Below are 15,173 nucleotides of genomic sequence, written 5' to 3' on the forward strand. Positions count from 1 at the left end.
ACACCATCGGAGACACCTATAAAGCACCTTTATAATCACCCAGTTACGTTGTGACGTTTGGTAGCACACAAAGTCCTCCTGTACTCGGGAGTTCCATGATCTCATAATCATAGGAACATGTATAGTTATGGAGAAAGCAATAGCAACAAACTAAACGATCATTGTGCTAAGCTAACGGATAGGTCAAGTCAATCACATCATTCTCTAATGATGTGATCGCGTTAATCAAATGACAACTCATGTCTATGGTTAGGAAACATAACCATCATTGATTCAACGAGCTAGTTAAGTAGAGGCAAACTAGTGACACTCTATTTGTCTATGTCTTCACACATGTACTAAGTTTCCGGTTAATACAATTCTAGCATGAATAATAAGAATTTATCATGATATAAGGAAATATAAATAACCACTTTATTATTGCCTCTAGGGCATATTTCCTTCAGCTCCCACATGCACTAGAGTTAATAATCTAGATTACATTGTAATGATTCTAACACCCATGGACTCTTGGTGCTGATCAATTTTTGCTCGTGAGAGAGGCTTAGTCAACGGGTCTGCAACATTCAGATCCGTATGTATCTTGCAAATCTCTATGTCTCCCTCCTTGACTTGATCGCGGATGGAATTGAAGCGTCTCTTGATGTGCTTGGTTCTCTTGTGAAATCTTGATTCCTTTGCCAAGGCAATTGCACTAGTATTGTCACAAAAGATTTTCATTGGACCCGATGCACTAGGTATGACACCAAGATTGGATATGAACTCCTTCATCCAAACTCCTTCATTTGCTGCTTCCGAAGCAGCTATGTATTCCGCTTCACACATAGATCCCGCCACGACGCTCTGCTTGGAACTGCACCAACTGACAACTCCACCATTTAATAAAAACATGCATCCGGTTTGTAACTTAGAGTCATCCGGATCAGTGTCAAAGCTTGCATCGACGTAACCGTTTACGAAGAGCTCTTTGTCACCTCCATATATGAGAAACATATCCTTAGTCCTTTTTAGGTATTTCAGGATGTTCTTGACCGCTGTCCAGTGATCCACTCCTGGATTACTTTGTTACCTCCCTGCTAAACTTATAGCAAGTCACACATTAGGTCTGGCACACAGCATTGCATACATGCTAGAGCCTATGGCTGAAGCATAGGGAACACCTTTCATTTTCTCTCTATCTTCTGCAGTGGTCGGGCATTGAGTCTGACTCAACTTTACACCTTGTAATACAGGCAAGAACCCTTTCTTTGCGTGATCCATTTTGAACTTCTTCAAAACTTTATCAAGGTATGTGCTTTGTGAAAGTCCAATTAAGCGTCTTGATCTATCTCTATAGATCTTGATGCCCAATATATAAGCAGCTTCACCGAGGTCTTTCATTGAAAATTTCTTATTCGGGAGTTGCATGATCTCATAGTCATAGGAACATGTATATGTCATGGAGAAAGCAATAGCAACAAACTAAATGATCATCATGCTAAGCTAACGGATGGGTCAAGTCAATCACATCATTCTCTAATGATGTGATCTCGTTAATCAAATGAAAACTCATGCCTATGGTTAGGAAACATAACCATCATTGATTCAACGAGCTAGTCAAGTAGATGCACACTAGTGACACTTGATACGTCTCTGTCGTATCTACTTTTCCAAACACTTCTGCCCTTGTTTTGGACTCTAACTTGTATGATTTGAATGGAACTAACCCGAACTGACGTTGTTTTCAGCAGAATTGCCATGGTGTTGTTTTATGTGCAGAAAACAAATATTCTCGGAATGACCTGAAACTCCATGGAACATCTTAGAAAAAATAAAAAAAATCCTCGCCAAAGATGAAGACCAGGGGGCCCACACCCTGTCCACAAGGGTGGGGGGCGCCCCCCCCCCAAGGGCGCGCCCCCCTACCTCGTGGGCCTCCTGGATGCCCTACGACGCCAACTCCAACTCTATATATTTGCTTTCGGAGAGAAAAAATCAGAGAGAAGAAATCATCGCGTTTTATGATATGAAGCCGCCGCCAAGCCCTAAAACCTCTCGGGATGGCTGATCTGGAGTCCGTTTGGGGCTCCGGAGAGGGGGATTCGTCGCCTTCGTCATCATCAACCATCCTCCATCACCAATTTCATGATGCTCACCGCCGTGTGTGAGTAATTCCATCGTAGGCTTGCTGGACGGTGATGGGTTGGATGAGATTTATCATGTAATCGAGTTAGTCTTGTTAGGGTTTGATCCCTAGTATCCATTATGTTCTGAGATTGATGTTGCTATGACTTTGCTATGCTTAATGCTTGTCACTAGGGCCCGAGTGCCATGATTTCAGATCTGAACCTATTATGTTTTCATGAATATATGTGAGTTCTTGATCCTATCTTGCAAGTCTATAGTCACCTACTATGTGTTATGATCCGGCAACCCCGAAGTGACAATAATCGGGACCACTCCCGGTGATGACCATAGTTTGAGGAGTTCATGTATTCACTATGTGCTAATGCTTTGTTTCGGTTCTCTATTAAAAGGAGGCCTTAATATCCCTTAGTTTCCAATAGGACCCCGCTGCCACGCGAGGGTAGGACAAAAGATGTCATGCAAGTTCTTTTCCATAAGCACGTATGACTATATACGGAATACATGCCTACATTACATTGATGAATTGGAGCTAGTTCTGTGTCACCCTATGTTATGACTGTTACATGATGAACCGCATCCGGCATAATTATCCATCACTGATCCGGTGCCTACGAGTTTTCCATATACTGATTCTCGCTTATTTACTTTCCCGCTGCTACTGTTACAATCACTACAAAATACCAAAAACATTACTTTTGCTATCTTTACTTTTGTTGCCGCTACCACCACTATCATATTACCGTGCTACTAAACACTTTGCTGCATATACTAAGTTTCCAGGTGTGGTTGAATTGACAACTCAGCTGCTAATAGTTGAAAATATTCTTTGGCTCCCCTTGTGTCGAATCAATAAATTTGGGTTGAATACTCTACCCTCGAACGCTGTTGCGATCCCCTATACTTGTGGGTTATCAAGACAAATTTCTGGCGCCGTTGCCGGGGAGCATAGCTCTATTCTTTGAGTCACTTGGGATTTATATCTGCTGGACACTATGAAGAACTTGAGAGATCCAAAAACCAAGATCTATCCCTCAACTATGAGGGGAGGTAAGGAACTGCCATCTAGCTCTGCACTTGATTCACCTTCTGTTATGAGTAAGTTTGCGACACCTACAATGCTTCTGCTATTCGTTCTGATATGTCGCATGTTATTGATGATGCCACTTCTGCTATGCATGATACTTATGATGAAACTGCTTCTATGCCTGATACTACTGTGCCCCTTGGTGAATTTCTTGATGAACAAATTGCTAGGGCTAGAGAAAAATAAATTATTGAATCTGAATATGATGATGATAGTGATGATGAGAATATGCCTATTATTCCTGAGGGCTATCTTTTTGATATGGAATCTTCTGCCGCTATTTTAGCTTGCAAAGATAGATATGAGCTTAAGAGGTTATTAGTTAAATGGAACAAAGAATCACTTAGAGATAAAATGAAACCCGACCCTGCTTTTGCTACTTCACCTATATGTGTTCCTGATAAGGATTATGAATTCTCCATTGACCCTGATATAATTACTTTGGTTGAATCTGATCCATTTTATGGCTATGAATCTGAAACTGTTGTGGCACATCTTACTAAGTTAAATGATATAGCTGCCCCGTTCACTAATGATGAGAGATCGCGTTACTTTTATATACTCAAAATATTTCCGTTCTCATTAAAGGGTGATGCTAAGATATGGTTTAGTTCTCTTGATCCTAGTTGTGTGCGTAGTCCCCAGGATATGATTTATTACTTCTCTTCTAAATATTTCCCTGCTGATAAGAAACAAGCTGCTTTGAGAGAAATATACAACTTCGTGCAAATTAAAGAAGAGAGTCTCCCACAAGCTTGGGGGAGGCTTCTCAAGTTACTTAATGCTTTGCCTGATCATCCTCTTAAGAAACCTGAAATACTTGATATCTTTTATAATGGACTAACCGATGCTTCCAGAGATTACCTGGATAGTTGTGCTGGTTCTCTTTTCAGGGAAAGAACACCGGATGAAGCTGAAATTCTATTGAATAATATGTTGACAAATGGAAATAATTGGGCACCTCCTGAGCCAGCTCCTGCTCCAATTACTGAACCCATTCCTAAACCAACTCCGAAGAAGAGAGGTGTTCTATTTCTCAGTCCCGAAGATATGCAAGAGGCAAAGAAATCTATGAAAGAAAAAGGTATTAAAGCTAAAGATGTTAAGAATTTACCTCCTATTGTAGAAATACATGGTCTTAATATACCGCCTGTTGAAGAAACATATGATCTCAATTCTTTATTTACTGAAGAACCTCCTGATCCCGATATCCCAACATAGGTAGTAGAGGTAAATTCTCTCTATAGATATGATAAAGTTGAAGTCCCTCCTACTAAAATTGCTAGTCAGTGCTTGGATAAGTTTGATAAATTTATGTTTAAGCAAGACGACTTCAATGCTTATTTTGGTAGACAATTAAAAGAAAATTCTTATATGATTAGACGCTTGCGTGATTATATGGCTAATATTAAAGGTGAACTTAAACTTGTTAGCAAACATGCTTCTATGGTTACCACTCAAGTAGAACAAGTACTTAAGGCTCAAAAAGAAGTGCTTGATGAAATGAATAGTAAGAAAAATGATTATGCTGTTAGAGTGGCTACTAGAAGTGGTAGAATGACTCCGGAACCTTTGTATCCTAAAGGCCACCCTAAGAGAATCGAGCAAGATTCTCAAAGAAATAATATTGACGTTCTTAGTTCTTCTAAAAGGAAGAAGAAAAATGATAGAACTGTGCAAACTTCTAGTGAACCTATTGCTGAACCACCTGATAATCCAAATGATATTTCTATGTCTGATGCTGAAACACAATCTGGTAATGAACATGAACCTCATGAAAATATTAATAATGATGTTCATGATGATGCTCAACCTAGTAATGATAATGATGTGGAAATTGAACCTGCTGTTGATCTTGATAACCCACAATCAAAGAATCAACATTATGATAAAAGAGACTTTGTTGCTAGGAAACATGGTAGAGAAAGGGAACCTTGGGTTCAGAAACCCATGCCTTTTCCTACGAAACCATCCAAGAAAAAGGATGATGAGGATTTTGAGCGCTTTGCTGAAATGATTAGGCCTATCTTTTTGCGTATGCGATTAACTGATGTGCTCAAAACAAATCCTTATGCTAAATATATGAAGGATATCATTACTAATAAAAGAAAGATACCGGAAGCTGAGATTTCCACCATGCTTGCTAATTATACTTTTAAGGGTGGAATACCAAAGAAACTTGGAGACCCCGGAGTACCTACTATACATTGCTCCATTAAAAGAAATATTATTAAAATTGCTTTATGTGATCTTGGAGCCGGTGTTAGTGTTATGCCTCTCTCTTTATATCATAGACTTGACTTGAATAAGCTGACACCTACCGAAATATCTTTGCAAATGATTGATAAATCAACTACTATACCTGTCGGTATTTGTGAGGATGTGCCTGTTGTGGTTGCAAACGTTACTATTTTAACAGACTTTGTTATACTTGATATTCCCGAGGATGATAGTATGTCTATTATTCTTGGAAGACCTTTTCTTAATACTGCAGGGGCTGTTATTGATTGCAACAAAGGCAATGTCACTTTTCATGTTAATGGTAATGAGCATACGGTACACTTTTCGAGGAAACAACCTCAAGTTCATATTATCAACTCCATTGGAAAAAATCCATCGATTATAATTGGAGGTTTTGAATTTCCTCTTCCTACTATCAAAAAGAAATATGATATACTTATTATTGGGGATGTGCATATCTCCGTTGAGGTAACTTAGTGTTATTCGAAATTTCTCCGGTTTCATGATTATCGGAATGAGTTTGTTAACAAGACTTGATCAACCTTGTTAGTGGATTCTTTTTGATGAGCATGAGATGGATGAAACTAGAAGCACAACCCTCTGTACCCCACTTTTACTTTCTGTTATTTATATTAAATAAAGTAAAAATAGTATTTTTCTGTCTGTTTCCTCACTTATCCGTGCAATATAAAAATATCCTGAAAATAAAAGTCCTCAGAATGCCATGCCAATTTAATATGATTTTTTCGGGAATATTTGAGGATTTACTGTGCAAAAATTATCGCGGGAGGAGCTGCCACCTGGCCACGAGGGTGGTGGGTGCCCCCCCTCTAGGGCGCGCCCCCTGCCTCGTGGGCCCATGGTGGCCCTCCTCCACTTATCCCAGCACCCATCTTCTTCCTCTGTCTCACACAAACCCGAAAACCAACTCAAGCACGAGTTCCAGCCACTTTTGCTGTGATTTTCGATCTCCTTGCTCAAAGCACCTCTCGCAAAACTGCTTGGGGAGATTGTTCCTTGGTATGTGACTCCTCCATTGGTCCAATTAGTTTTTGTTCTAGTGCTTTATTCTTTGCAAATTTGTGCTGCATAGGTGACCATGTTCTTGAGCTTGCATGTCAAATTTATATGGTTCCAAGTAGTTCTAATGCTTGATATAGGCTCCAGGCACTTGTAGGAGTAGTTGCTATCAATATTATTGAAGTTGGTTCGCTTTTGTTTGAAGTTACTAAAAATTTCAGATTATTTCAGAAAAATAATGAGGAGATTTTTGAGGGGCTCATCGAGCCAAAGCTCGAAGGAAAAGGCACGGAAGCCTAAGTATAATTTGTCGCGCACCGCGGAGATTCGGGCGTGTGAATGGCCTTCTGATGATTTCTTGAGAGCAGCCGGTATCTATGAAGATTTTCATGAATTGGCTCAGAATGCAGGCCTCACCGCTTTCCTCCACGACCAATGCGATCAGTATCTCTTACTCACAAATACTTTTGTGCAAAACTTTCATTTTCATTCTAGGAACTCACCACCTACGGTGGAGTTTCATTTATATGATGAGTATAAGGAGATGTCACTTTATGATTTCTGTCGGATTTGTTTAGTCCCTTTTGAGGGCAAGACAGAAGAACCACATCATGATGATGTGGTTGGGTTTATTGATACTATCACTGTAGGAGAAACTAGGAAGGTTTCCAATGCACGAATCACTAGCATACATTTTCCTCTTTTATGTTACTTTGCATTATTTGCTAGTCGTTGTTTAATTGGACACGGAAACTGTGGAAACCTTAGTATCCCTGATATAATTATTCTGCACCATGGTTTATACAGTGATAACACTTTTAGTATGGGCGGTATTATTGCTAGACGATTAAGTATGAACCGTACCAAAGGCCCCATCTTTGGAGGCATCTATGCTACACGCCTAGCCGTACATTTTAACATACCTATTAGGCATGCTGAGAAGGAAGAAAAGGTGTTGCCCCGTGTTTATCTAGATCATAAAAGTATGGTGGCACATGATTTTATTGTTAAGAATAGGGTAGGAGAGCTTAAGTATCAATTGTTCTTTAACAAACATCATCCTGAGACTATTATCCTGCCTGCTCCTTCTTGTTTGATTTGACTGTAAGCACGTACCTTGTTCCGTTGACGGCTATTGACGCCTACCGGAACCCTGCACCAGCCGAGGAACCAGAACCGGAACCACAATTTGATCCTTCACGGCAGTCTAACTATTAGTGGGATCTGGAGATGATTGCCAGCCAGTGGCAATCGGAGCCTTCTTCTTCCTCATCACAGTATGACCCCAACAACTATTATTATGGATATCCGCCAGGCCAGCCGTGGCCATAGACCAACTTAGGCTAAAAGCCTAAGCTTGGGGGAGTACATATTTCTCACCGACAATACATTTATGTTCACACACACTCATTGCTAGATGTCGGTGCTCATACTTTTTCACTGTAATATCCATGCTAGTTTATTTTCTTTTTCCTGCTTTCTTCTTGTGTGTTTGTTAAACCTTAAGGAAAACAAAAAAAATAGTAGTAGTTTATTTTTCTGCTGTAGTAGTAATAATTAAAAAGAAAACCCAAAAACATTTCCCGTTCTTCTTCTGCTTGTTGGGAGCTTTCCCGTGTAAATAGTTTTATTTCTTTTATTTTCTTTGGGAGTCAGTAGGAGAAGACCATAATTAAATTGTTGAAGTGGCTCTTATATGTGTTATTGTTGATTTAACCAAGAGCCCATATTGCCTTGTCTTCTCCTATTTATTGAATGCTCACAGATTCTAGCTTAGTACAATGCACGTACACTCTTATTATTATTCACACCGTTCGGTCGTGCAAGTGAAAGGCAATTATGATGATATATGATGGGCTGACTGAGATGAGAAAAGCTGGTATGAACCCGACCTCTTTTGTTTTTGTAAATATGATGAGTCCCTCGTTCTTGATTCAGCTTATTATGAATAAACATGTTTGCAATGACAATTAGAGATCATAGTTGCTTGTGCCATGCTTGATTAGCTATGAGTTATAATGATTTACCTTGTGTGCCAACATGCTATTGAGATGATTATGATGTGGTATGATGGGGTGGTATCCTCCTTTGAATGATTTAAGTGACTTGACTTGGCACATATTCACGCATGTAGTTGAAACAAAATCAACATAGCCTTCACGATATTTATGTTCATGGTGGATTATATCCTACTCATGCTTGCATCCAATGTTTATTAATTTTAATGCATGTACATGGCTGTTGTCGCTCTCTAGTTGGTCGCTTCCCAGTCTTTTGCTAGCCTTCACTTGTACTAAGCGGGAATACTGCTTGTGCATCCAATCCCTTAAACCCCAAAGTTAGTCTAGATGAGTCCACCATACCTTCCTATATGCGGTATCTACCTGCCGTTCCAAGTAAATTTGTATGTGCCAAACTCTAAACCTTCAAATAAACATTTGGTTTTGTATGCTCGAATAGCTCATGTATCAACCAAGGTTGTCCTTATCTTCCATGCTAGGCGGGTTATTCTCAAGAGGAGTGGACTCCGCTCCTCACTCACGAGAAAATGGCTGGTCACCGGGATGCCTAGTCCCATGCTTTATGCAAACTAAATCAAAATTAATTGCAAACAAAACCCCCCTGGGACTTGATGTATGTTGGAGGCACTCGTTGTTTCGAGCAAGCCATGGATTGATGCTTGTTGGTGGAGGGGGAGTATAAACTTTACCATTCTGTTTGGGAACCGCCTATAATGTGTTTAGCATGGAAGATACCGTCATCTCTTAGTTGTTACGTTGACAATGAAAGTATACCGCTCAAAATACAATTTATCTCTATTTCAAAACCGAGCTCTGGCACCTCTACAAATCCATGCTTCCCTCTACGAAGGTCCTATCCATTTACTTTTATGTTGAGTCATCACCCTCTTATTAAAAAGCACTAGCTGGAGAGCACAGCCGTCATTTGCATTCATCACTGTTAATTTATATTGGGTATGACTTTGATTGGATCTCTTTTACCATGAATTACATTGTCTAGTCAGTCCTTGATCTTTAAAGGTGCTCTGCATTTATGTTTTGCGGTCTCAGAAAGGGCTAGCGAGATACCATCTTGTTATATCATATTATGATTGTTTTGAGAAAGTATTGTCATCCGAGATTTATTCTTATGACTTGCTAGTTGATTATGCTATTGATATGAGCAATTATGAGACTTGAGAATTATTGCAAATGTGGTTAGTTATGATCTATGCTGAAAACTTGAATGCTGGTTTGACAGAGTTACAACAACAAGAGCAAACAGAGTTTGTAAAAGTTTTTCTTTCTTTCTTTCAGTTTGTCAACTGAATTGCTTGAGGACAAGCAAGGGTTTAAGCTTGGGGGAGTTGATACGTCTCCGTCGTATCTACTTTTCCAAACACTTTTGCCCTTGTTTTGGACTCTAACTTGTATGATTTGAATGGAACTGACCCGGACTGACGCTGTTTTCAGCAGAATTGCCATGGTGTTGTTTTATGTGCAGAAAACAAATATTCTCAGAATGACCTGAAACTCCACGGAACATCTTAGAAAAAAATAATAAAAAATCCTCGCCAAAGATGAAGACCAGGGGGCCCACACCCTGTCCACGAGGGTGGGGGGCGCCCCCCCCTAGGGCGCGCCCCCCTACCTCGTGGGCCCCCTGGATGCCCTCCGGCGCCAACTTCAACTCTATATATTTGCTTTCGGAGAGAAAAAAATCAGAGAGAAGAAATCATCGCATTTTACGATACGGAGCCCCCACCAAGCCCTAAAACCTCTCGGGAGGGCTGATCTAGAGTCCGTTTGGGGCTCCGGAGAGGGGGATTCGTCGCCGTCGTCATCATCGACCATCCTCCATCACCAATTTCATGATGCTCACCGCCGTGCGTGAGTAATTCCATCGTAGGCTTGCTGGACGGTGATGGGTTGGATGAGATTTATCATGTAATCGAGTTAGTTTTGTTAGGGTTTGATCCCTAGTATCCATTATGTTCTGAGATTGATGTTGCTATGACTTTGCTATGCTTAATGCTTGTCACTAGGGCCCGAGTGCCATGATTTCAGATCTGAACCTATTATGTTTTCATGAATATATGTGAGTTCTTGATCCTATCTTGCAAGTCTATAGTCACCTACTATGTGTTATGATCCGGCAACCCCGAAGTGAAAATAGTCGGGACCACTCCCGGTGATGACCATAGTTTGAGGAGTTCATGTATTCACTATGTGCTAATGCTTTGTTCCGGTTCTCTATTAAAAGGAGGCCTTAATATCCCTTAGTTGCCAATAGGACCCCGCTGCCACGGGAGGGTAGGACAAAAGATGTCATGCAAGTTCTTTTCCATAAGCACGTATGACTATATACGGAATACATGCCTACATTACATTGATGAATTGGAGCTAGTTCTGTGTCACCCTATGTTATGACTGTTACATGATGAACCGCATCCGGCATAATTATCTATCACTGATTCGGTGCCTACGAGTTTTCCATATACTGGTTCTCGCTTATTTACTTTCCTGCTACTACTGTTACAATCACTACAAAATACCAAAAACATTACTTTTGCTGTCTTTACTTTTGTTGCCGCTACCACCACTATCATATTACTGTGCTACTAAACACTTTGCTGCAGATACTATGTTTCCAGGTGTGGTTGAATTGACAACTCAGCTGCTAATACTTGAGAATATTCTTTGGCTCCCCTTGTGTCGAATCAGTAAATTTGGGTTGAATACTCTACCCTCGAAAGCTGTTGCGATCCCCTATACTTGTGGGTTATCAACACTCTGTTTGTCTATGCATTCAGACATGTACTAAGTTGCCAGTTAATACAATTCTAGCATGAATAATAAACATTTATCATGATATAAGGAAATATAAATTACAAATTTATTATTGTCTCTAGGGCATATTTCGTTCAGTCTCCCACTTGCACTAGAGTCAATAATCTAGATTACATTGTAATGATTTTAACATCCATGGAGTCTTGGTGCTGATCATGTTTTTCTCGTGAGAGAGGCTTAGTCAACGAGTCTGCAACATTCAGATTCGTATGTGTCTTGCAAATCTCTATGTCTCCCTCCTTGACTTGATCGTGGATGGAATTGAAGCGTCTCTTGATGTGCTTGGTTCTCTTGTGAAACCTAGATTCCTTTGCCAAGGCAATTGCACCAGTATTGTCACAAAAGATTTTCATTGGACCCGATGCACTAGGTATTACACCTAGATCAGATATGAACTCCTTCATCCAGACTCCTTCATTTGCTGCTTCCGAAGCAGCTATGTACTCCGCTTCACACGTAGATCCCGCCATGACGCTCTGCTTGGAACTGCACCAACTGAAAGCTCCACCATTTAATAAAAATAGGTATCCGGTCTATGACTTAGAGTCATCCAAATCAGTATCAAAGCTTGCATCGACGCAACCGTTTATGATGAGCTCTTTGTCACCTCCATAAACGAGAAACATATCCTTAGTCCTTTTCAGGTATTCCAGGATGTTCTTGACCGTTGTCCGGTGATCCACTCCTGGATTACTTTGGTACCTCCCCGCTAAACTAATAGCAAGGCACACATTAGGTCTGGTACACAGCATTGCATACATGATAGAACCTATGGCTGAAGCATAAGGAATGACTTTCATTTTCTCTCTATCTTCTGCAGTGGTCGGACATTGAGTCTGACTCAACTTCACACCTTATAACATAGGCAAGAACCCTTTCTTTGCTTGATCCATTTTGAACTTCTTCAAAACATTATCAAGGTATGTGCTTTGTGAAAGTCCAATTAAGCGACTTGATCTATCTCTATAGATCTTGATGCCTAATATATAAGCAGCTTCACCGAGGTCTTTCATTGAAAAATTCTTATTCAAGTATCCTTTTATGGTATTCAGAAATTCAGTATCATTTCCGATCAATAATATGTCATCTATATATAATATCAGAAATGCTACGGAGCTCCCACTCACTTTCTTGTAAATGCAGGCTTCTCCAAAAGTCTGTATAAAACCATATGCGTCGATCACACTATCAAAGCGTATATTCCAACTTCGAGAGGCTTACACCAGTCCATAAATGGATCGCTAGAGCTTGCATACTTTATTAGCACCTTTTGGATCGACAAAACCTTCTGGTTGCATCATATACAACTCTTCTTTAAGGTATCCATTAAGGAATGCAGTTTTGACATCCATTTGCCAAATTTCATAATCATAAAATGCGGTAATTGCTAACATGATTCAGACGGACTTAAGCATCGCTACGGGTGAGAAGGTCTCATCGTAATCAACTCCTTGAACTTGTCGAAAACCTTTTGCAACTAGTCGAGTTTTGTAGACAGTAACATTACCATCAGCGTCAGTTTTCTTCTTGAAGATCCATTTATTCTCTATGGCCTGCCGATCATCGGGCAAGTCAACCAAAGTCCACACTTTGTTCTCATACATGGATCACATCTCAGATTTCATGGCTTCAAGCCATTTTGTGGAATCTAGGCTCATCATCGCTTCCTCATAGTTCGTAGGTTCGTCATGGTCAAGTAACATGACTTTCGGAACAGGATTACCGTACCACTCTGGTGCGGATCTTACTCTTGTTGACCTACGAGGTTCGGTAGTAACTTGATCAGAAGTTTCATGATCATCATCATTAGCTTCCTCACTTACTGGTGTAGGAATCACTAGAACTGATTTCAGTGATGAACTACTTTCCAATAAGGGAGAAGGTACATTTACCTCGTCAAGTTCTACTTTCCTCCCACTCACTTATTTCGAGAGAAACTCCTTCTCTAGAAAGGATCCATTGTTAGCAAGAAATATCTTGCCTTCGGATCTGTGATAGAAGGTGTACCCAACAGTCTCCTTTGGGTATCCTATGAAGACACATTTCTCTGATTTGGGCTCGAGCTGATGAGGTTGAAGCTTTTTCACATAAGCATCACAGACCCAAACTTTAAGAAATGACAACTTGGGTTTCTTGCCAAACCACAGATCATAAGGTGTCGTCTCGACGGATTTAGATGGTGCCCTATTTAATGTGAATGCAGCTGTCTCTAAAGCATAACCCCAAAACGATAGCGGTAAATCAGTGAGAGACATCATATATCGCACCATATCTAGTAAAGTACGATTACGACATTCGGACACACCATTACGCCGTGGTGTTCCAGGTGGCGTGAGTTGCGAAACAATTCTGCATTGTTTTAAATGAAGTCCAATCTCATAACTCAAAAATATTCACCTCCACGATCAGATAGTAGAAACTTGATTTTCTTGTTATGATGATTTTCCACTTCACTCTGAAATTCTTTGAACTTTTTAAATGTTTCAGACTTATGTTTCATCAAGTAGATATACCCATATCTGCTCAAATCATCTGTGAAGGTGAGAAAATAACGATATTTGTCGCGAGCTTCAATGTTCATTGGACCACATACATCAGTATGTACGATTTCCAATAACTCGGTTGCTTGCTCCATTGTTCCGGAGAACGGAGTTTTAGTCATCTTGTCCATGAGGCATGGTTCGCATGTACCAAGTGATTCATAATCAAGTGATTCCAGAAGTCCATCAGAATGGAGTTTCTTCATGCGATTTACACCAATATGACCTAAACGGCAGTGCCACAAATAAGTTGCACTATCATTATCAACTCTGCATCTTTTGGCCTCAATACTATGAACATGTGTATCACTACTATCAATATTTAGTAAAAATAGACCACTCATCAAGGTGCATGACCATAAAAGATATAACTCATATAAATAGAACAACCATTATTCTCTGATTTAAATGAATAACCGTCTGGCATCAAACAAGATCCAGATATAATGTTCATGCTCAACGCTGGCACCAAATAACAATTATTTAGGTCTAAAACTAATCCTGAGGGTACATGTAGAGGTAGCGTGCCGATGGCGAACACATCGACTTTGGAACCATTTCCCACGTGCATCGTCACCTTGTCTTTAGCCAATCTTCGCTTAATCCGTAGCCCATTTTTCGAGTTGCAAATGTTAGCAACTGAACCAGTATCAAATACCCAGGCACTACTGCGAGCATTAGTAAGGTACACATCAATAACATGTATATCAAATATACCTTTCGCTTTGCCATCCTTCTTCTCTGCCAAATACTTGGGGCAGTTCCGCTTCCAGTGACCAATTCCTTTGCAGTAGAAGTACTCAGTCTCAGGCTTAGGTCCAGACTTGGGTTTCTTCACTTGAGCAGTAACTGGCTTGCTGTTCTTCTTGAAGTTGCCCTTCTTCCCTTTACCCTTTTTCTTGAAACCGGTGGTCTTGTTGACCATCAACACTTGATGCTCCTTCTTGATTTCTACCTCCGCAGCCTTTAGCATTCCGTAGATCTCAGGAATCGTCTTATCCATCCCTTGCATATTATAGTTCATCACGAAGCTCTTGTAGCTTGGTGGCAGTGATTGATGAACTATGTCAATGACACTATCATCAGGAAGATTAACTCCCTGTTGAGTCAAGTGGTTGTGGTACCCAGACTTTCTGAGTATATGTTCACTGACAGAACTATTCTCCTCCATATTGCAGCTATAGAACTTATTGGAGACTTCATATCTCTCAATCTGGGCATTTGCTTGAAATATTAACTTCAACTCCTGGAACATCTCATATGCTCCATGACGTTCAAAACGTCGTTGAATTCCCGGTTCTAAGCCGTAAA

Source organism: Triticum urartu, chromosome 2A, assembly GCF_056163025.1.
Source record: "Triticum urartu cultivar PI428250 chromosome 2A, HENAU_Tu73, whole genome shotgun sequence".
NCBI lineage: Eukaryota > Viridiplantae > Streptophyta > Magnoliopsida > Poales > Poaceae > Triticum > Triticum urartu.